We start from the raw sequence: 24,029 nt of genomic DNA on the forward strand, positions 1-24,029 counted from the left end.
TCATGCAACTAATTTATCAGAGTCATTCTAACTATGTGGACTAGTTAGTGCTATTGCTGTGGGTCTCTGCCTCTGCATTGCGGGAAGACCAAAAAGAGAGCTAGTCTCATGACTCACAATTTAACTTAACTGTCAGGGTAGTGTGCAATTCAGTCAAGCATTTGTAATGTATAAATGAAGCACATATTTACAGACATGTTCATTTCATTAAATGTCAGGTATATTTTATGCCATCTAAGTCACTTTGTAATAATTTCAAAATATGATATTCCATTCCACATTTAAATTTTTTACAGAATTGTCAACATTGCATGCATGGATATCCTCTGCATAAACTGTGGTGGACGTCATAAATCATAATAGTGTTCCAATTTTGAGATATCTTGCTGTAGAAAACACATTTCTGTACTAGGTTGTACTGCCAAGTACTTTAAATACCATAGTTACTATTATTTGAGTGGTTTCATAAAGTTTGTTTTGATTATTATTTTTTTTTGTATTGTATTCAAAAGTTTTTCTGCACTATTGTTTTCCATGTAAAGGTTTTTCCAATACAAATGTCACTCTGAAATGATGCCTGACCACATTATCTGAGGTGGGGAGGGGGCATTTTATAACCTGGATTGTTGACTGTGCTACAGTATTTTCATGTAGTTTACACTTTCCCGAGTATTCATCTTTGAACTACAGTGGAATAGTGCCTGGTATTGCTGTTGCTATATAATATAACAGGCATTTACAGAAAACTTTTAATGTGCAGTCTTCAAAGACTTGTAACAGTTAATCAGCCATTTACAGAATTATCAATTGTAAATTAGTAATGCAAGTTTGACTGATAAAGGCACTTATCCACTGAAACAAAATCTGCAAAATGTTAAAGTAAAACCATTTAGATATTGGATATACTTTTATATAAACCATGATGGACAAGTACAAGATCGCAAAGTGACAAATCATTTATGGTTTAACCATCTATTACTTCAAACACAATCAGAAAGGATGAAGAAACAAAACATTTACCGGTCTTGCTATGGTTTTATTTAACTATCAAGCCACATACAAAGACAGCTGTAATCCAGAAAGTTAATGTGTGTGTTTCGTTGTATCATCTGATTTGGTAAGTTAGCATTGGTCTTTAGCACAAGAAAAGGTGCTCTGTTCTGTTGCATAACGCAGCAGGGAGGGTTTCCAATTAAAGATGTGAAGTGCATACATTAATGTATGCCGAAAACAGCAAAGACAGACTCAAACTCACATTTAAGAATTCTGCTCACAAGAAAGGAAGTCATACTGCCTGTTGCTGAGGAGATTCTTAGAACTGTTTTAAGCAGTTGCTTTACTTCAATGCCACCGAAGATGTATAATAATAACACCTCATATTATTACTACAGACAAGGATGTTAGTAAAACAAAAACCCACATTTTGCAACATAAGTTTAAAAAAGTTAAGGAAAACCATAAAAAGCATGTGAAATAAATGAAATGACCTTTCCACTGCAAAGCTCTGGACCGGCCAACCAACCTCACATGCATTCCCTTTTCCTTAGACAAGCGGTAGTCTTCTTGATCCAGTTTTCTACACCTTTTCCAGAAGAGCTCTTTCACTGTACCAGTGGAAGATCAGAAGAGATGGGGTGTGCAATTCAATATGCTGTCAGCTGCCAAGGCCCCCCTCCTCTTCCATGCATTCCTTTTAAAAGCCTCCGACTGAACAAATAGAGCACTGACAGCCAAGGCAATGAAATACACCCAAAACTGAGCCATTGTGTAGAAAGATATACCTTTCTTTGCTATACAAACTCGCTTCTCAGGGTACACACAAGTCTAAGACAACTACATTGAACCACATGTTGGCACATTCTTAGGAAGTCTCTTTTTTGCATGCATGCATCAATGACCATTTTGGTCCAGCTGAAAAACAGAATAGGAAACTAGGGTTACTGACAACCGATTTTTATTCAGTTACTATAAAATTGTACTTCTGATCTAAAAAGCATCTAAAAAGGCATCTACAAGTTAATGCTGCTGTCAGTACAATATTGAAAATAGATTACTTCTTGTTTTCAGTCTGAGTCATGCTGTATATTACGGGAAAAGGCCCACCATGCACTTCCCTTTACCGCTTATCCACTCACTAAATTCAAGAACACTCCTTAGGATGCCAGGTCAGCCCTTTACAACAACAGTCTGCTACAGTTTATCCCAAAATCATGTACAATAAATGTTTACTTACAAAGGGTTGTAGGCTTTCTGGGTTGTTTTAAAAAAGAAAGTGACCAGATGTGTGTGAGAACCATTCAGTCTAGGTAATGGCACTTTGCTGTGGAAGGACACTTCACTAATTCAGTTTGTGGTATTTTTGAACTATACAGAAATATTTCACTCAAAGATCTCCTTGTCCCTGGGTATTTTTATAGTCTTGTGCTGAAATAATGATCTTACTGGATGTTCTGTCAGCCTGGTGGAATGAGCTGGTGCTTTGACTGGGGTCAAATCACATGCTACAATTACAACTGGGTTGTTCTGCTTATCAAACTTTTTTTTTTTCTTTCCCTTTTCCTGTAATCCATTTTATTGTATGTTCCAAAAACTTTTTTTTTTTTTTTTTTTTGACACTGTGTCTTGCTTTGTAAATGGTGGAATATGTCCAGATAGGAAATAATATCCTGCAAGATGTCTGTTGAGCTTTAACACCCTACCTGGGTTGTGCAAAATGCTAACACTCATTTCAAATCACTTCCCCAACAGGAAAACGTCTAAAACGGTGTGCCAAAGTGTAATGACATTTGAAAATATATTGCTTAAGCTAACAAGGGTCATTTGTGTTTTAGCCACATAGAAAACTGTTTCTAAAGTCACTCCCTTACCGTCACTTGATTACGTGTAGTTTACATGAACTTATTGCTATAATTCACCAATTATAATCTCTATAACACTACATAAGAGCTTAGAAAAGTGAAATATTCTTCCCATTATAAAGCAAAATTGGTCCTGAACATAAAATGGTACTTGTAAAGTTTGTTAAACAAAAACCAAAAACAAATAAAAATGTAGACGTACCTTTATTTTACAGATTGTACTGTTGAGTTAATTAACAAAAAATAAACACGCACTTTATTTAATTACTGTTTTTTAAGCATGTTTTGATTATTTGACTATGCTTTCGTATTCATAAAGTCTTTATATGTTGATAAACAGCCATTTAATAAGATGTAACAAAACTGAAGCAAAGAATGTCAATTTGTTTGTAATTGCTGAAGTCTGAAGGAGTATCCTCCACAGAGAAAAATCTAACATATTTTAAAAGAAATGTCACCATGCTGACAAACACTACTGGAATAAACTACTTATTCCCAGAAGCAGACTGTGGAGTTTTTTTGCAAATGCATTAAAATAGAAACAATGTCACTCTAGAATGTTGAAACCAAATTAGGTTAAAAGAAAAAAAGCAATAGTGATAACACGAAGATACTCTTTTAAGCTTTCGGTAAATTTTGAAACCAAATTAGATAGTTCTGCCTATTTTCATAGTTGACTTTGGTTCAAAACTTATAAGCCATGATTAGAGTTTACCTTTATTGTTAATGCATAGTCAAGCTCTGAAAAAGATAACAGCAGTGCTATTTGAATGATTACACATTTATTATTTGAGACTTGGAAACATACATGCTGGGTCCCTAAGAAAATTATGTTAACTATCCCAGAAGGCTGTGCAGTTAGACCGTCTGAACACCGTTTTTCATTTGTGAACACAGAGCCAGCTGTGTATGTGTTGCCCTTTGAAAACAATACTTTTTAAAAAGCACTTCAGGAGACAAATAACTATACGTTTTTCATTTGTGAGCACTGACAGCAGCCTATTTTAGTTTTGGACTAAAAAGCACGTCACTGATTAATAGAAAGATGTTATTTTAGTACGGCATAAAAATCAAAGGATCATTAAAATAAGCCCCCAAATATACAGTATGCATTGACTTACTCCTCAGATAGAAGTTCTGTATTTTTATTTCAGCCGTAGTTTCCCTGTCAGCATGAATCACAATTGTAGTCCTCAGCAAGGAAAGCAAAAACACCCCAATGTTAGTTATCGTCTAAAACAACCAAAATTGTGGGGCTCCAGCATACAATGTTGTTTAGACATTCCACATACAGAAATATAGCCTGTAGCCAAAGCCAGATAGATCCCAGATTTTCAAACTTGAATATGTAACCTTACACTAACACTTCCATGAATAGGTCAGTTTTTCAAGCAGTTAATCACGCCATAGGTTTTTTTTTGATGTCTTAGGTATTTTACAATTTTGAAAGTTTTTTTTATTTATTTTCCTTTGAATGCTTTGTTATAAAACTAATCAGAAGATGAGTCAGTACTATCTGCCAATCAGCTTCCAGCTCTAGCGGGCTTCTATCAGAGGGTAGATGCCCGCTGATACGTTACAGCATCAACTGTGAATCAAAGCAACCAGTCCTGTACCAGCCAGTCAGTTACTTTGACTGGAGCTCAGCATCTTTTAACAACAACAAACCACAACACTGGCAATTCAGTAATATTGCTGCATGCAGGTACAGTAACTGGAACTGTTGTGATAAACTATAAGCAAGTCTTACAAGTAAAAAGGTATTTGTCTATAACATTTTTTTTTCTCTCTCTCATTGTGTATGTGATCCTTTATCAACATTTCTCAGCGGAAGGGTAAATCCAGAGTTTAAAATGTTGTTTTAAAGAGAATAATGAGAAAAATCTCTTGATGAAGGCTCTCCCAAGTGTTAGTTGATCTTGACTTTCGCTAGCGGCCTTGCTTTTGGCTTGGGACGCTTAACTCCAGAGTCGGTCAACTACGGTAGGGCCTTCGACGGGCACTATCACTTCAAAAGAAACCAAAAATAATAAACTAATTCAATGAGAAGTCTTTATTAGTGGCTTCAGTGTTCAAAATATACACTGTCTATCTTCAGTGTTTGTTATAAAACTACCTTTTGATTTTTCATCAGTTTATGAATGCAAACCCCGGTATTCGCCTGCACTGCCTGTGTCTTCTTTAACCTAATGCCTTATTTAGTTGATTAATCAAAGCCATTACAATATTAGTTACACTAAAATAAAAATGGTGGAACAACAATAATAGTAATACATTGGAAGAAATTTGACTATGAAGTCATTTTACAGTTCTGCAAGAGGGAGGGGTAGCTCCAGGGATTAAATTTAATTATGTCTCTCCCACATCATGAGCACTTCATGAGCATTATAAAATAAATAAAACATGCTGGGCATTGAAAACGTTGTTTAAACATGTTTGTGCAGCCAAGATAAAACTGAACTCGGAAATCGGGACAGGTGCCAAGCAGTTGTCATATCAAGTTTGCTAGGTGTGGATTGTCTGATTTATGTGTAATGGGAATACTTAAATGGGCTTGGAAACATAATTCATGTGTAGGAAAAACATGACTTTGGGGTTTAAACTAGATGCTGTCAGACCATTACTGGGTGGGCATTTGAATGATTTCTGTCTCAGAGCATGATGTACACAGCAGCACAAAGGGTTCAAACTCACAAAGGTAATTAGCTGTGGTGAAGAATAATAGGAGTTGATGGGCTTTATTTGGCCCTCATTCTCACTCATAATATTATTTGTTTTGATGTCTTCACTGTACGGTGCTTTTTAATAAGAAGGCAATTTAATTCTGTATTAACGATTAGATAAAAAAGATACAATATTGAAACTGGTACAAAGAACAGACAGGGAGATGATCATTACAATAATAACTGTGTATCAGGCTCTCCTACAAAGCCTTACTAACCTGGCTCTTAGTAAGCCTGACTAGTTAATCCCACCCTTCAAACATGGCTCTTGACTAAATGATTTAGTTGGCACTGATGTATAACAAGAATAAGTGGTGTCCTGTTATTTTCTAGTCCTACTAATCAGAACTCAGCACATGTGCAGTCACTTTTTGGGTTGAACTCAATATACAGTACCAAATTTTTAATCTACATGTTAGAAATTGGTACACACTTCCCAAAAGTAAATAGATTATATGGCTCTTGCATAAATTGACAGAAAAAAGAACATGTAATGCAATGGTGAAATACAGGTAAAAACATCCATCCAAATTCAGGAGAAAATCGGATGGGATATAATTTCCCCAGCTTAGGCCATTTGTCCAAGCAATAAATCTTTCTTTCACAACAAACAATCTTTGTTCTGCTTGAGGCCTAGCTTGAAAGCAGAACCAAGAGTAAAATTCTCTACCACAGCAGGAAGCATCCTTTCCGAGTTTGGGCTGAGGTTTTCACTTTTCCAGCCCTCTTGTCTCGTGCTGTAAATTAAGAAAATCTCTCAGTACCTTTATGACAACTTATTTTACTTTGTGGAAAAAATAAATTTCAAAAGTGACAGAAAAATCTTTTCTTTATGTTTTATTTTTTTATTAATGCATTAAAAAGTGACTTGTTGATTTACTTGGTTTATATGTTACAACAATGAAAGATTGTGCAAGAAGTGGCTTGAAGTTCCTATTTCAAATTCCTGTATGATAACTTTCATATTGGAAGCGGAACACAATCGTTATACTCCGTATTATTACACTAAACAACTAATTATCTGGGAGGCTTGTATTTTCAACTTCAGTGTTAAAAAAGCTGATAGTTTTCACTAAAGAAAAGGACATGCAAAGGTACAATGTGTGCATAACGTTGTACAAGCACTGGTATTACAACAAACTGTATTTTTCTTCTGGGCTAAGTTATTCTGCCATTTGTATAGTTTTTGGGCAATAAAATGAAAACAAACATGATATCCTTTAAACAGCAAAATGTTTATTTTAGTTTATAGTTTCATTAAAAAAAAAAAAAAAAACCTCAGAGCATACATCTTCAAAGACATTTCCTCAAACAATAAATCAAATACACTTTCCAAGCATGCTTGTTAAGCTTAACTAAAATGTGTAGGCCTCCTGTAACCACTGACAGAATTATCATAAAAAACAACTCCTAAGTGAACTATAATAACGATAAATCTACAGTATTACATGACCATAAAATACGTTATATACGCCCTGTCCAAATGTCGGTTCTACAGTCTTTGGTTGTTGTTGCTTGTATGGCTAGTAAATGGAAAACTTGAAAATTCTGACTCTGCCAGAGCATTAGTAGGGGGTTTGTTTCCATTGGACTCAAGGCCAGCTTGTCAACATTGACTTTAGTACTAAGTTATTAAGATGCAGGCTCAAATTTTCGGGAGCAGTTTAAATGTCTTGAACTATAAGCAGGTCTCTCACAGAACATGGTAACCTAACACAGGATCAGAAGAAGGATTTGCTCACTATCGTTTGCACTTGCAGCTGTGTACAGCTAGAACAGCTACAAATATTGAAATAGAATACTAAAAACAAGTACAAGTACTGGTGCTAGTTGGTGTTGGTGAGACATTGTGACAGAGATCGAATGATTCTTTGTTTGATCTCCCTCCCAACTTGAGAAGGCGCTGTGTAACAGGAACATGGTACCCTGTATTGGATGGCCCGACAATTCATTCCCAGGGTTAAGTAGAAGTCAGCCATCTAGAAAGGGGGCAAAGCTAAGGTACACTAAATCATAGACCCGGACGGGAAATAATGTGGCATCCATGGATTGGAGGACTGGGTGCACTAGTTAACCAAGGGGTCATGGTTGACGGTATGTAACAGGGATGTAGTGATGTGATCTGTTCCTTGGTGAATGGTTAAATGAAATGACCAGAAAGAGAATCTGTGTTGTGCAACGTGAATGAGCTGTCGCCAAAGGTCAGCACTAAACCCAGATCAACACTGCAATTTTGTTGTCACTAAAAAACTGTATTCACCACGAGCACTAGAGCACACATGTGGATTGGTGTTTGTGTATGTGTTACGTGTGGGTGAACTGAAACAGGACTGTTATTATTTCGGAGCCAACCTGCAGATTTCAAATAAGCAATACACACCGCTGTGTTGCTTCATTACCATTGTTATTATTTACTGTTGTTTTGCCATCAGGCCATTGGATTTAAAAACCACTGAACCTCATTGCACCTGGATTATCGTTGTCTGTCTGTTTATTAATCACTGCTGCATTACCTTCACTTGCACATAGTTAACCACTTTACCACAGACATTTACATGTTATTTATCTGAACAATTTTTAGATATAGGAACCAAGTAATTATGGTAGTACAAGTTGATGAGGGATCAGCGCTACTGTATAATTTATTTATTTATTTTTTTAAATTGCTTCTAAATTTGAGTGCTCTGGAACTAAACAAGGAATGGCAATACTAAACATTTAGCATCTGCAGACTTGATTATTTGTATGTCAGTTTAAGAGTTCTAACACTTGTTGGAAGTTACAGTAAATGTGTTTACACTATATGTAAAAAACAAAAAATAAATAAAAATATGTAAGGCTTGATTGCACAGAGGTAAAAATATCTTACATTTGTGATTGTGAAAAATGTTTTTGCTGCAAATGTATGTATAATATTTAATAAAAAATGCTTTTTTGGGTATATTCTTAATCCCTTAGAAAATCAAGCATACACACTGCACCTAAACACATACACCCACACGTATACACACACACACACACACACACACACACACACACACACACACACACACACACACACACGTGTTTGCATTCCTATATTTGTGGGGACTCCTCATTGACTCTCATTATATTTTTATTTACTATTTTTAACTCCAGTCAGACAAAACTCCACACAGGGTAAAAGTCGACAAATTATAGATTTTGGCACTTTTTAAAAAAAAATTTGGCACATTTAGTTGTTAAAAACATGTTTTACAAAATGGAGACGTTCCAACATCGGTTTTTCAGGAGTTAAATTATCTTTGTGGGGACATTTTCTCAAAGTTTTTCCGCACATTGATAGTAATACCTGCCCACTCACATACACACCCATACATACATACACAGATACATACAGACCAGTGTTTAACTCCACCCACCATAATTGTCATATAGCCCCTGCTTTGCCCTTTATTTAAAGTTGCTTTTAGTGACACTTGTTTAGATTATATTCTATAAAACATCAGAAATACTGGTATATGGAATATTGTCAGTCACATGCTGTGTGTCAGTGTTGGTATTTTTCAATGACTTCTCTGAAAAAAGAAACTGAAGTTTTTTTCCAAGAAAAGCAAGGACAAAACTTACAAGCATTGTGAATAATGCCAATGACCTCGTTCATACCCTTATGAAAGATTATTGCAGTCAGCCATGGTAAACAAAAGATGATGAGAATAATCTGCCAATATAAGCAAGTAATATAATTTGATATAAAAATGTTTTGGTTATGAGTATCCAATTAATACAACCCAATAATCCCAAGATAATCCTAGCTATTGTTTATTTATGTGTATATAAATGTTTGATCAGTTTAAATCCATGTTCCTTTGAAACATTAAAAAAACAGACGCTTATTAAATTATACTCCATTATATCGAAACTGAAACAACATAATACTCTACATGTCATTTTATCCTTGTTTCAGCAGCAGCCGTTAATAAAATTGACTGTGAAAAGGATTTTTTAAATTTTGTTTTAGCATTCATTACAGTAATATGAAATTTAGAAGTGGGCCAGCAGTAACCTATCCATTCGCTGGCAGGAAAGGGTAGGTTTCAGTATTAGTATAATTATTCTGACACATACATAATTCGGCAATATAATTTGTAATTCCAAGATTGGGTATTTTATCCAATGTGAATTGTTCTGCCTTAACTAAGCCACTAGTTTGTATTGATATTGCTCATGTAAGTGGGAGTTAATGCAATCTGAATGAAGCTTTAAATGAATCTTTAAATGGGAATGGTACTGAATTGCCAACACTGTTGGTCTTTATGGTAGTCAATCTATTGCAGGAGGCAGTGTGGTCCTGTGGTTAAAATCCAGGGCTTGTAACCAGAAGACCTCTGGTTTAAATACCATCTCTGCCACTGACTGACTCACTGTGTGACCCTGAGCAAGTCACTTAACTTCCTTGTGCTCCATCCTGCGGATGAATGTTAAATAAATATTCTATTGTAAGTGACTCTGCATATAATGCACAGTTCACAACCTACCCCTGTAAAGTTCTTTGTAATGGTGGTCCACTATGAAAGGCACTATATAAAAATAAATATATTATTATAATTACAGGGATGGAGATAAGACTCCCATTGTGTAGCAGTTTGAGTCATTCTTGGTTTCACTGAGTTTAATGAGTCTTATTTCCATCCCTCCAATTATATTATTGACATTGTACAACTACTGTATGGGCAAAACATTTACTACCATGCTAAAACTGCACCTTTTACTTGTTATAAAGAAAAAACTAATGCAATTGCTCTTCAATTAATTATTTAACTGCAGCTTTTAATGATCAGATATTTTGTTTTCTTGGTGGTAATTTCTTTGTGAATATGACCCTATGTATTAAAGGAGATTTTGTATTGATGGAGCAAATTACTTTTTAAACACATTGTACAGTGTGTGTTTGAAAAATATTTGTGCGTATGGCTTAGCCCTGAAAAATAAAATTAGAGCCTATGAACATATTATGCGAACAGATATTAATTAAAATGTATTTTTCTCTGCTGAAAGACCAGGTCAGTTGAGTGGAACTGATAGAATCCAGGGCCTTTTCACCAGCAGTATTAAAAAAGAAATAGAGAAGGATACTACTTATTAATACAGTGAATTTTAAGGATTTAAAAAAAAAATTGTAAGGATTTTTTGGATCATTAAAGATAGATAGCTCTTAGGTTTCCTCTGTGGCTCTGTACGTCGTTGAGTACAGAAAACATCACAGGGAGCTATATTCATAAACGGTACTCTAAGGTGTAATTGAACCTTATAGGGGGAAAATACCAAACTATAGTTACTGTACAAATAAACAACATAGACATTTTAATTGACGTGCTCTTTGGTTTCTTAATAACACTATTGCCTCATTTTGAAAACAGAAAAAAAAATGGTTCAAATTATTTGAAAATTGTCCAGGGAAGAAAATGGAGAATGAAAGGCTGTCTGGCACCTAAGAAAGCAGGAGAAATCATTTCATGACAATGATGTCACTTGTTCTAGCCAAATAAATATTTATTTTTAAACAGAAGTGAAAAGAGAAAAAAAAAACAATTTGCAAAAAACAAACCCCACTTTCAAGATGGTGGCCACAACAAAATAAATGTTGTTGTTTGTATAATAACTGACTGCGTACCCTCAAAAATCAGTGGTCTGCCAACCTGAGGAAGAAACAAAACTACAACTAAATAAAGGAGCTGGCTTTAAAATAACAGACTAGACAGAGTTACTGTAACAAACATAATGTTTTTGTTTTTGTTGAAATGATTGGGAGTACAGAGTATAGAATTGTGTATTGAAAACATTTTCAAAGGAGCTCAAGTAAACCAGCTACATCAGATGAAGGTAAACATATTTAACAATAAAGTATGTTATTTGAAACTGATTCAGTACTGTAATACCGTGCATTGGTGAGTAACACTTAATTGAAACTTCCATTAAAAACAAAATTATAAACAGGATTTCTGACAAAATGCTTAAAATCATATAATTGATATGAATTAAATGTTAATGATTTATTAATTTATATTTTGTAAAAAAGATTTTTCACCTGCTAAAACGTCTTCATAGTATGACAACACTGTTTGTTTTTTTATAATGTTGCTGCCTTGTTTATTTTAAATTTCTTATTCAACATAATGTGCTCCTTTGGGTCGACATTGTCAATACCTTTTAGAATTTTGAATGGATTTGAGATGGCCACATAGCTTCTTTGTTCAAGACTGAATAGATTCAATTCTTTTAGCCTGTCTGCATATGATATGCCTTTTAAACTTGGAATAATTCTGGTCCCTCTTCTTTGTACTCTTTCTAGAGCAGCAATATCCTTTTTGTAGCGAGATGACCAGAACTGAACACAATATTCAAGATGAGGTCTTACTAGTGCATTGTACCGTTTTAACATTACTTCAACACTTTTCATTATATATCCAAGCATCTTGTTAGCCTTTTTTATAGCTTCCCCACATTGTCTAGATGAAGATATTTCTGAGTCAACATAAACTCTTAAGTCTTTTTCATAGATTCCTTCTTCAATTTCAGTATCTCCCATATGATATTTATAAAGCACATGTTTATTGTCTGCAGTATCTTACACTTTTCTCTATTAAATGTCATTTTCCATGTGTCTGCCCAGTTCTGAATCTTGTCCAGATCATTTTGAATGACCTTTGCTGCTGTAACAGTGTTTGCCACTCCTCCTATTTTTGTGTCATCTGCAAATTTAACAAGTTTGCTTACTATACCAGAATCTAGCCCCCCCTCCACACAGCAGGGAAAGCGAACAACACAGATAGGTCAGAATAATGAACTGGCAACGTCATAGTGTTGGTTTGTGTAGAACCAGGTTCGTGGTCTTTTACCGTTGCTAAGGAAGTGCACATTCCTTTTTTTAGTGCAGAGGTGAATGCGATCTTCAGACTATGCTAGGGGGGCGCTGACAGATGACAAGTGAAAAACAAATGTGAGTGGCAATGCATTTCAGTAATTTTTCCGCCCCTCGTGGCTGCCCCGCTCACCTCACCCTGGTTATGGCTCTGCCAGCAGGATCAAAGTGAAAAGTACCAATGCCAAAAACTGACAGCCATCTTTGTCCCAGGAAACTTGGACCCACCCTTCACCAGAACCTGATCATGCTGACAGAGCATGTAGGGGAAGATTCAGCTAATGGGACAGAACCAGATGTCTCCACGAAAACGATTGTGTGAGCCAAGAAGTCAAAGTCTGCCGGAAAACCAAGAGAAAAGTGTGGGGCAACCACTTATGAACCCAAATTCCAGCCCAAGTGGACAACAGAGTGGCCCTTTATTAAGAAAGGACTGGTGTTGCACCATTTTTGGTGAGATATTTGCAGAACTGATAATAATTGTAATCATATGGGCCTTGCAGATGTGAAGCGCCACATTGAGAGAAAGTCACACCAAAGGAAGGCCAAAATAGTGGAGGAATCACAGCAAATCACAAAATTTACAGTGAACGCAAGGGTGGATAACATGACACAACTTGAAGCCAAAGTATGAATGAATAACTTCAGACCACCTGCATTCACTTCGCACCTATGGGGCTCGCAACACTTCACCACGTGCTAAAATTGTACTTTTTCAAAAGTCTCACTCAAACAGGTTCCTAAAAGTTGGCAGCTCTGACTATTAAAAGATGAAATGGTGACTACAGCATTCACCAAGTGACTAATGAGAGAGACATTTGCAAACATAACATCAAGGAATGTTGCTAACACTTTAAAAGGTAATAATTAATTGGTGTTATACAGCAGGATTTAATGTTTACTCTAGATTAAATAAATTCTCACTGCACTATGTAATTGTACTGTTAATAATTAAATTGTATTAACTAATTTGTATTACTAATACGAGTAAAACAAACTGCACAGGTTATATATTTATAATATTTCTACTATAACTGCAGGAAATAATCACTTGGCAAAATCATGTTTTACATTTTATATGGTGCATCCTCTCAGGTTTACAGAAAATAACGAAAGCGAGAGAGAGAATGTTTATTTTATTTTTTGGTTATTTATGTTTTGCTAGCTTCCTTCCATGTTCTTGGGAATTTGGGGGGAATTTTTTTTTAATCAAAGATGTTGGAGGATGTTTTGTTTTTCTCCATGACGACTGCCACACTATCTTCATTATCAATCTGATGAGTGAGATTTGGCTTGATATGAGACTCAAGAATCAACCTGGAATTAGAGGTGTAGAAAGTAACACTTTTCTACCTGCCTGTATCAATGGTGAATGTACTGTATGCATCAGACTCCCTTTTGGGTAATTCAGAAAGATTCTGCTTCCTGCACTTTATTATTTCACGGAATAGATCTGAAGGAGAGGTGTCTATAATTTCGGTCATCTAGATGAGTCCTTAGCCTTTACTGAGAGGCGTATTTTTTACTTGGAATGTTATTAGAACTTGATTAAAACTGCATAAAACCTTACAGTATTCCCTATTGCCACTGCTTTGTTCACAGAGCCTTTATTTTTACAAGAGAATCCTTTTCTGAAAACACTGGCCTTTAATACTGTATCTTTATGCATTTCTTACATATTAGTAACAACATATCTAAAAGATTGTGTCACTTTTTTTTTTTTTTTAATCCACCATCTCGACAAATAACAATGCCTTTTTCTTATGTTTTAAACATTTCGACACAATACACTGAAATGACTCTTAACCCCAGAATGTTGAATAGTACTGCACAAGCAGAATACAGCAAGGGTCTCTGTTTATTATGTTTACTTTTAAATGTTGCTCTTTCATCTAGTATGTGCCTCGAAATGAGGAACTTAAAAGAACTCACCTGCATACAAACCCTTATCAGGACCTGCTTTTCACCTGAAGCGGTTTCTTCACACAGCACATGTTTACAATGCTTTGTTATCTTACTCTTGTTATGCCACTCGGAGACCTTTATCCTTGCAAGCTCACACATAGCACATGATAAAAGTACTACACAGTATTCTACAGACCTGGAAAAATGTGCAGTTATTAGAAAATGCATAGAGCATTCTGCCAATACTTTGTATTGTTTTTTTTTCTTGTTTTTTTTTTAATTTGTACATGGAACAGCTGGAGAAAATGGTCATGTTAAACTGGATAAAGGTTTTACCACAAAAGACCCTTTGATGGACTACACTGCAGTAATTACTGAGAAAATAGTTAACAACAGAACCTGTCACATTGCAGCTTGCTTTTTTGATAAAGTGCTGTATTTATTATTTAACATTTAAACTGACAATTTACCATTTATGCTCTCACAAATACTACAAAGACCAACAATTTTATTTTGTTAAAGTTGCACAGAAGTGTACCATGCTTTTCCCATACTTATACTACACAGTACAGTTTTTACCATGTCTGTGTTATGTTATTTTTAGGGAATTTGACTAATATTGTGTGTGTATATATATATATATATATATATATATATATATATATATATATATATATATATATATATATAGAGAGAGAGAGAGAGAGAGAGAGAGAGAGAGAGAGAGAGAGAGAGAGAGAGAGAGAGAGAGAGAGAGAGAGAGAAAGACCCAATCCACACTCACTGTCAGCACTCTTCTGGAAATGTGTATTCCTTGCCATTTATTAAACAAAATATGCCGGCATTAAGTTGTTTACAACATCTTTACTGCCAGTACAGAGAGGTCATTTGTTCTTTATTGCTGTAAACAGTCATTTACGAATTAATGCTGCACCTTTTCGTGAAATTTGTAGCAGATTGAAAGATAAGGTCTGTCTACATTGGTCTTTAAGGTGTTTAAATTGTAGTGATGGACACCAGCATGTGACTTACATGGGCTTGGGAGACTGTACCTCATGAAACATATTTCATTTGTGCAGCCTAGATAGGGAGGCACCTGGCAACCGAATATTTACTAACAACTCTCTATGACTTCTACTGTTTTAGCTCATGTGACTGCACCTGTCTTACAACAGGAAGCAAAACCATTTAAAGGCAATAGAATTACATTTCAGGCTGCCGGCAGGTTTCAGAAGGAATCCCTTTATATGTGGGGCATGACAATCTGGAGTTCAGTCAGCACTTACAATGCTACGGTGAGCCTTTTGACCTTCATGTTTGACCTATGAAGAAGTACATGACTCGAGGTACTTCTCTGCAGAATCGCTTATTCATATTTTGGAGTTAGGTGCCTTAAAATCTTAACACAAGTTTAGCTCTAAAAAATGTTTTAGGAGTCTGGTAACCTAATCTGTGTAAAGGATGTAAACCAAGAGACTCTGTGGCCACCTGACAACGCACAACCACATCATGTGATAACAACACTCTTATTGTTGTGAAAACACTGGGCTCAACATAAAAAACAAGCTGGCTGTTAAGCACACATGAATGTATGTGCACACAATATGAATGTATATGATGGATGGAGGATGGAGTGGAGGTGGGTTGTCGAGGATTTGTGGCACACTCTACAACCAGGTTTCTCAGAGATGTTGGGTTCAGTGGCCATGAGTTGCATCACACAGTGAAGAACTTATCTGAAGCAGCAGAAAGGAGCAGCAACTGGCTGTGGTTGAGACAGAAAGATTCTGGATGGGGATCTCAAGCACAATAGAAAGAAAGCAACTCTGATGTACAGGTAAGTAAGTTAGGCTGAGCTGAGTGGGGAATGGAGGGGGGTGATGCTGGGATGCCAAAATCACCGTTGAGCCCTCTTGAGGTGTCGTGGGCTAGTCAACGAAACACCAAGGACGGAAGGTGCCCACTTGAAGACCCCAGAGAGGTACCCTACTTAGCTCAATCCAGACGGCTGTCATGCCGATGCGCTGGGGAGACCGCGTTGGGTTGATCCCTGGAGCCACCATCGCAGCCATTGTGTGTGCTGATGTGCTCCGGAGGCAAAATGAGCTGATCCCTGAAGCCAGCATTACACTTCAGCAATCAACACCAGACAGAAGGATATCTACATCATCAGATGGAAAACAATGCAAATGGATGGAGATGCAGATGGATCACATTAGTTTACTGCAAAGCTATGTCTTAGTTGGTGCTTATCTTGGCGAGAGCCAAGTTCAAATCAGCATGAAGTTCAACATCTACTCTCATGTAATGGAAATCAAAATCACATGAAAACAAAAACATCTTGGAAACCAAAGGGAAATAGGCAACAGTGGAGACTGTGGAAAACTGCTGAAAACAGCTATGACGTGAACATTTACAGTTATTATTATTATTATTATTATCATTATTATTGTTATTATTATTATTATTATTACGTACCTGTCACAAAGAACAGAACAATACCCTCTGATCTGGAAGTAGATGTATTTACCAACCCAACTAGTGACTCTGCTTCTCTCATAAAAGTATACACTGATTGGTCTTATAATATTATTGCCACAATGCTAGTAGGTAATAAAAAGCAGACTTCAGTAATTACAGTATGTACCAGTCAAATAAACACCAGAACATTGAGACAAGACAGAAAAAGCAGCCACTTGTTTTGGACAGCCAGATATGTTCAAGTGCATTTGGGGACTGCTGACATTTTAATGTACAGTATATTATTTATTTACCAAAGAAGACACAGTTGGAGTCCACAGCTGGAGTTTAGAAGTACATGCATTCATTACAATTTGATCAGAACCTCTTGAGGAAAATGATTGGCTGTTGCTACACATTCAAAAGATTGATTGCATACCCTCAAGAAAGAATGACACCAAATACATACACTGAAATTAAAAACATTACTTATACAGTCAATTAGTAAAGTAAACGAGCATTGTAATTTAACTGCAATAATGACCGAGGTCAGCTGTTGTGTATTTAACAGCTTGACCTCAGTCCACCAGGCTACAGAGTTTTATGTCACACACCATTGCCGGTTCAATAGATCTGGGCAAACCCACAATTTGAGTGATTGAGAAATGAATACATACTATAGATTGTGGGTTATTACATTTCATTTTTGTGTTAAACCCAATTGGACGGTCCACTGGATTAGGTCATTGAGACCTGTCCTTTTGTTTTGTAGAATACGTAGCGGCAGGGGCGGAGACAGGTCATGATGACTGCCCCTCCTCCCAAAGTTTCAAAACACCATTAAATAAAAACACCAGTAAAAGTCTGCATTTCAAAAAGCAAATTTCCTTGAATTAAGTTTTCTGAAAACCATAAAGATTATGCTGTTTTATAAAGTGGGGGAAAAACATCCAACAGGCCACTCTGTATTGAGATTTGTGCTGCTATATTCAGCTTATGTTTTAAAAACAAAAATATGAGAAAAGAACCAGAGTAGCTACAGTTGATTTGAATTCCAGACAGAAAGGTAGGGGATCAGTTTACGCCAGTCTCCGACTTTTTTACACGTGGCAAAGAAAAAGTGGAGAAGCAGGACTAAAAACAACTATTGAGCTGTGTTAACCAGATAAGCTGTCACAGCCTTTAAACTGAATCTACAAGATGCAAACAGGTTTTACATTTTACACACCACGGCAGAGTAATTACCAGTATTGTCCTCAAACACTGGAATAAATACTAGTCTAACAAATAAGTATACCATTAAACATAACAAAGTCCGGTGTATTTGGGAATGAACTACACTGGAGAAAATAATAATTGGTTTAAGCTGTTATGAAAGTGTAAAAAAACATGACCATAATTCAGATCATGTTGCCTTTCAATATCACGCAGTAGGCAATGGTCTTGTTTATGTGTACGATTTGTTTTCCTAATGTATATGCTTTATAAAGCCTGATCTACGTCAATGTTTTCGAGGACACATTCGATTGTCACAAGGCTTCAGGGTTATCAAAATCCATAATAATTCTTACAGAATGTTCAAACGACTTACTTGTTTGTGGTGGGTAAGGTTTTCGAGGTCACGATTTTTTAACACCCAACACCCCCCCCCCCCCCCAAAAAAAAAACAGAATGTGTGTGTGTGTGTGTGTGTATATATATATATATATATATATATATATATATATATATATATATAATATATATATATATATATATATAGATATATAGTCCTGGATCTAGGTCAGGACCTAGATGAAGGTTCTAGTACAGATCAAAATACTGATGTCTGTTTTGTGATGCCCTGGATTTGAGTAAACCACGTATATTACTGACAGGTTCAGCCTCAGCATCCCACATTAATGAACAAAATGATACTGGCCATCAAACTGAGGTAATGTAGTGACTTTCAACGGCAAAGACAAGGTTCACTGTCTATAAATCCACCAAAGAATCACCAAGATTTAGTTTGCGAAATAAGAAATTTCTCTTTCTCTGAAAAGGAAAGTCTGAATCCAGACTGCACATTGAATGAGCAAAGGGTGACCTAATACACCTGAGGTGTTAAAAAGCTGGTGGTGCAAATTGCAGGGCTGTCTTCTTCCTTCATAATATTCAAATTATAGGAGACTGTGTTGTCCAGTGGTTACAGACCAGAGACTCAAGCTTATAAGACATGGGCTTATAACCAGTAGGTACCTGGTTCAAATCCCAGCTCAGCCATTGACTCATTGTGTGACCCCCAAGCAAGTCTTGTCCCCTGTCTTTCCGGTGAGACATTCTTGTAAGTGACTCTGCAGCTGATGCATGGTTCACACACCCTAGTTTCATATCTTGTAAAGTGCTTTGTGATGGTGATCGACTATGAAAGGTGCTATATAAAGATCATTATAATGTAAATATCTTAGTAAATGTGTCAACAAAGGAGATTTGAGCAGTGGTAAGTTTTAACATTTTTTTCAGACAGTACCATTTAAAAGGCCAAATACTTTTTTTTTTTTAGCCTTTAAACCACTTTTTGTTGTTTTTCCTTTATCCAAACCTCAAAATGTGTACATCTCAATTGCTATACTTCTCAAAATACAGTACATACACCATGAAAGAGGTTTTTTTAAGACAAGGGATTTTCATAAGTGAACACATTTCACGCTTAGTTAACACTCTGCCAAACATCGGTTTTGTTCCCTCCATAGGTCTCTCCTGAAGAATGCATGTCAGTCCAATAACCTTTCTTTATTTTCATCATGGCATGCTTTTTTTTTTTTTAAGGTGGACTCCATAATGCTAATTTTTATTTAATGGTTCTCAGTTTTCCCCCCTTCCAAAACAACAAAACACTGCTGAGGTTGTTCATAATGGGCGACTATTCAGAAAAACAGCTGCCATTGCTGGTCTTGCTACACTCTAGTTGAAATGTTTCATGTTACGCAAGTCTCAGTTTACAGTGTTGAAGGAGGGTAAGAGAGTAATAAATAACACAGTAAGGCACAGTAATAAACCAATTTAAAAACAGTTTACCATGGAATATGTGCAGGGTGTTTTTTTGTCTATCTTAATTTTCCCATTCTTTTGCCAAACATCTATTTACTTTGCCTATATAGTGGATTTAATTATGCTTATTACACTTACAATATCCTGAGAGATTTTACAGGTCTGCATTACTCAATATGCATAGTAGGAAAATACAAGTATATAAAAGCATTGCACTGAGTATATGCTTTATTTAAAATATTTGACAGTAGGCTTTATATCTTTTTTTTTAATGACTGTCCTGGTAAATGTTTTTAAAAAAAAGGTTTAAAATCTTATATCTGTCAAGTAAACTTCTGACAAACCTTCTGACAATAAAACAATGTTGCACCTCTAAACCTTTTGCATTTTGCAAAAGCAAAGATAATGTGCTGCTGTGTTGTCTCAAAGCTCTCTCTCCTGGAAAACTGCTTGCTGCATTGTGGCTACCCTTCCTGCCGGGTTCCTGTCTACGGCCTGGTTTCCTGATTATCTTTTCAGCACTGTGTGGACTGCAGACAGACTTCATGGAAGAAATAACAAAAGCTGGCGTCTGCACAGAGTGGCAATAACTATCAAAATCAAAACATTTCAGCAGCCCTTCTCAGCTGCTTCTGGCTAGTCATTGAACAATTAAGGCCAACAGGGCCTCATATATATTTTTTTGCCCTTGTTAAAATTTATTTTGTTATATATGTCATGCACACCTGTCAACTTCTGAAAATGCAAAAATTGGGAGTGGGAGGGTGGTGCAATCCATGATACCTTTTTTACTGTTTCCTCTGTAGAGCAGCAACAGCTGGGGGGGGGGTGGGGGGATGGTGAGTGCAGGTGCGTGGCTAAGTATGTGAACTTGCCTCACGCTCTTAATATATGCCTGCACATGCCTCCCCTGGGTCCTAAACCCTGCTAGGTACAGACGGGGATTGCTGTAACCACACACACAGGCCACAACCTTTGCAGACATTAAAGGTTTGCTGACATGGGGTTCAACAGTAGAGTTTTGAGCAAAATACTGGATCTGTCTGGGAGAAGGGTCCAAAATAAAGGAGACTCTGTGTGAATACGGGAGAGTTGACAGGTCTGATCATGATAGAAGCATTGCAAAGCACTGCAAAGTGTAGTAAAACTCAGGTAAAAAAAGAGTAAAGCAGAGACATCCATGGTTTATCCAAAATTGGTGTTTTGTTTGGAAACCTTTGTTTTGTGTTTATACCTTTTGTTTGGCCCTTATGCCTTTTTATTTTGTGTTTTTGTAAATAAAAGTAGTTTGTTTCACTGCATTTTCCTGACTCTGAGTCTTCCCTCTGTGGCTATCCTGTCACACCCTATCTTGAGGCTGAAAGCTGTATGAAAGGTTGTTTGTACCTGTGCTACTGTAAAATGTACCATTATAAAGGTGTTGAAGTAAGTGGGGTTTTTTTTGCTGCTAAAAAGGATAGAGAAAGATTTTAGGATTAACACCTCCATTGCTGCAATGCCTAATTCAGTAGAGAATTTGAAAGAGTGGCTAGTCAGCTATTCAAGTCATAGACACAGTCTCCCATATGGTATTCATTATTGCTCTAAACTCTGGAGAAACACCAGACAGAGCAGGACTAAGGGAACTCAGGAAGCAATAACTACAACATATACACTCCCATTATATTGGCTAACATACTGCAGGTTTGGGTGACTGTTGGATTAACTAGCTGAAGTGAGAGGTTTTCACATTAATTACATTTATAATATTATTATTAATATCAAAAATATTATACCTTAAATGTGCTTTTTATTATTTTAAACATTTAATAGTAACTTTAAGGAAAACATGTTTTGAACACGGTCCAAATTTGTGACCAAAACGTATCCTGATTGGCTGGGACACTTTGTAAGGACTATCACTGTTTGGTCTAACAGCGTAATGTGTTTTCATATTGGCTCAGGCTCTTTTTTTGACTGACAGAATCCTGGTCTCATTTACTTAATGGCTAATTGATTCATTTAAGCCACTCAAATGTAGTATTTCTTTCCAAAGCATTCAATGGATACCAGAAGAAAATAAATCCATATATAAGCATGTTTGATTCACACAATTCACTTTCAACACCAAGTAACAACACCACTTAGATTAATTTCTTTCATTATAAGATTTAGTGCTCTTAGTGAGGACTGATCAGGCATGTTGAGGGGGGTTATCTTTCCTAGATACTGTACTTGTAGGTAAAAAAAAAAAAAAAAAGTGGGACAGATGCTTTCCAACAAAATCTACAAGTGTCTACTTGACTTCACAATGACTTCTTATTGGTATGTGACCTCTAACCTCTCTGCTCCTGGATATGAAGGTTGCACTGCAATACCTGTCTCTTAATTCCAAGAAATACCTACAACACGATCTTTCACCACCCTGACAGATCACACATAGATAGCACCCTCTCAACAGACTATTCTTAAGCCTTTACTGCTCTAAATAAACTAGCAGCACAAGGTTTAAATAGGAAGCCTGGACGTGGTAATACGTTCCTGATAATATTTAGGTCAGTCAGTAAGCAAGAGTTTTCAGACTGGCAAAAAACATGGCCTAGTTCTTTTAACAATATAGACGGATATTCCCCATGCTGATACAAACTTGGGGATACACTGAAGAAGACTATTACATAATATATGATTTACTATTAAGCTGTTTCGTTGGTTATAGAAGGATTATTTTTGAAGCAAGCTAAAGACACCTTTGTCGCTGACACAAACTGTATATGTCTGAGAGACTTTTAAACTGGTGTGGTAAAAAGCTGTGTTAAAAAGCTACAAAACTGAAAGCCTGTCAAATGTTTGCAAGTGTTTTAAATACATGGGAAAGTGAATTATTTACACAAAAGGGGTATAACAGTGCTGCTCGCTTATGCTGTGCTTGTACTTACTAGACATATATTTTTTTTTTTTTTATCAAAGGCCTCTGCGATTCAATCAACCAATTGAATATCTGCATTGTCTCTGCGGTAGCCCAATCATAAGTTAGCTGGGTGGGACATAAAATGTGTTTGTTTCAGTTGCAGGTACTGACAGTAAGTTCAACCAATAGGAGAGTCAAATATCTGCCAAGTTTTACGCAGCTGTCCAATCATAAGCAAGCAGAGGACGTTCACGGTATTCTGCATGAAAATTGAAAGCGAGTGAGTAGCCAATAGGAAAGTGAAAGATCTGACAGCTGTCCAATCGTTTGTGAGCAGAGGCGGGATGTTAATACGCCAGGTAAGCACTGAATTTCGCCAACTGTTACTGAGAAAAATAATACATTTCAGTAATTAGAATTTAATTTTCTGTCTAGATATTTTTTTAATTTCACAAGACAAGGGAAACACCGTAGTAGATTTAGTTACAAATCCACTTTCTCTGAATAATAATTGTATTGCAGATGAGCGATCTTTAAAACAGAGTAGTGTTGACAAATTTGCTAAATTGTTTGCCAAAAAACTTTATATAAATTATTTAAAGAATATGCGCAGCACGCACAATTACTGCCTGAGACTTGGCCTTATCAGAGCCTTAAAAAAAAAAAAAAAATATATATATATATATATATATATATATATATATATATATATATATATATAGATAGATAGATATACACACACACACACACACACACACACACACACACACACACACACACACACACACACACACACACAGCTCTGGAAAAAATTAAGAGACCACTGCAAAATTATCAGTTTCTCTGGTTTTACTATTTATAGGTATGTGTTTGGGTAAAATGAACATTTTTGTTTTATTCTATAAACTACTGACAACATTTCTCCCAAATTCCAAATAAAAATATTGTCATTTAGAGCATTTATTTGCAGAAAATGACAACTGATCAAAATAACAAAAAAAGATGCAGTGTTGTCAGACCTCGAATAATGCAAAGAAAATAAGTTGATTCATTTTTAAACAACACAATACTAATGTTTTAACTTAGGAAGAGTTCAGAAATCAATATTTGGTGGAATAACCCTGATTTTCAAGCACAGCTTTCATGCGTCTTGGTATGCTCTCCATCAGTCTTTCACATTGATGTTGGGTGACTTTATGCCACTCCTGGCACAAAAATTCAAGCAGCTCGGCTTTGTTTGATGGCTTGTGATCATCCGTCTTCCT

The sequence above is a fragment of the Polyodon spathula genome, chromosome 7 (genome assembly GCF_017654505.1).
Source record: "Polyodon spathula isolate WHYD16114869_AA chromosome 7, ASM1765450v1, whole genome shotgun sequence".
NCBI classification, from domain to species: domain Eukaryota; kingdom Metazoa; phylum Chordata; class Actinopteri; order Acipenseriformes; family Polyodontidae; genus Polyodon; species Polyodon spathula.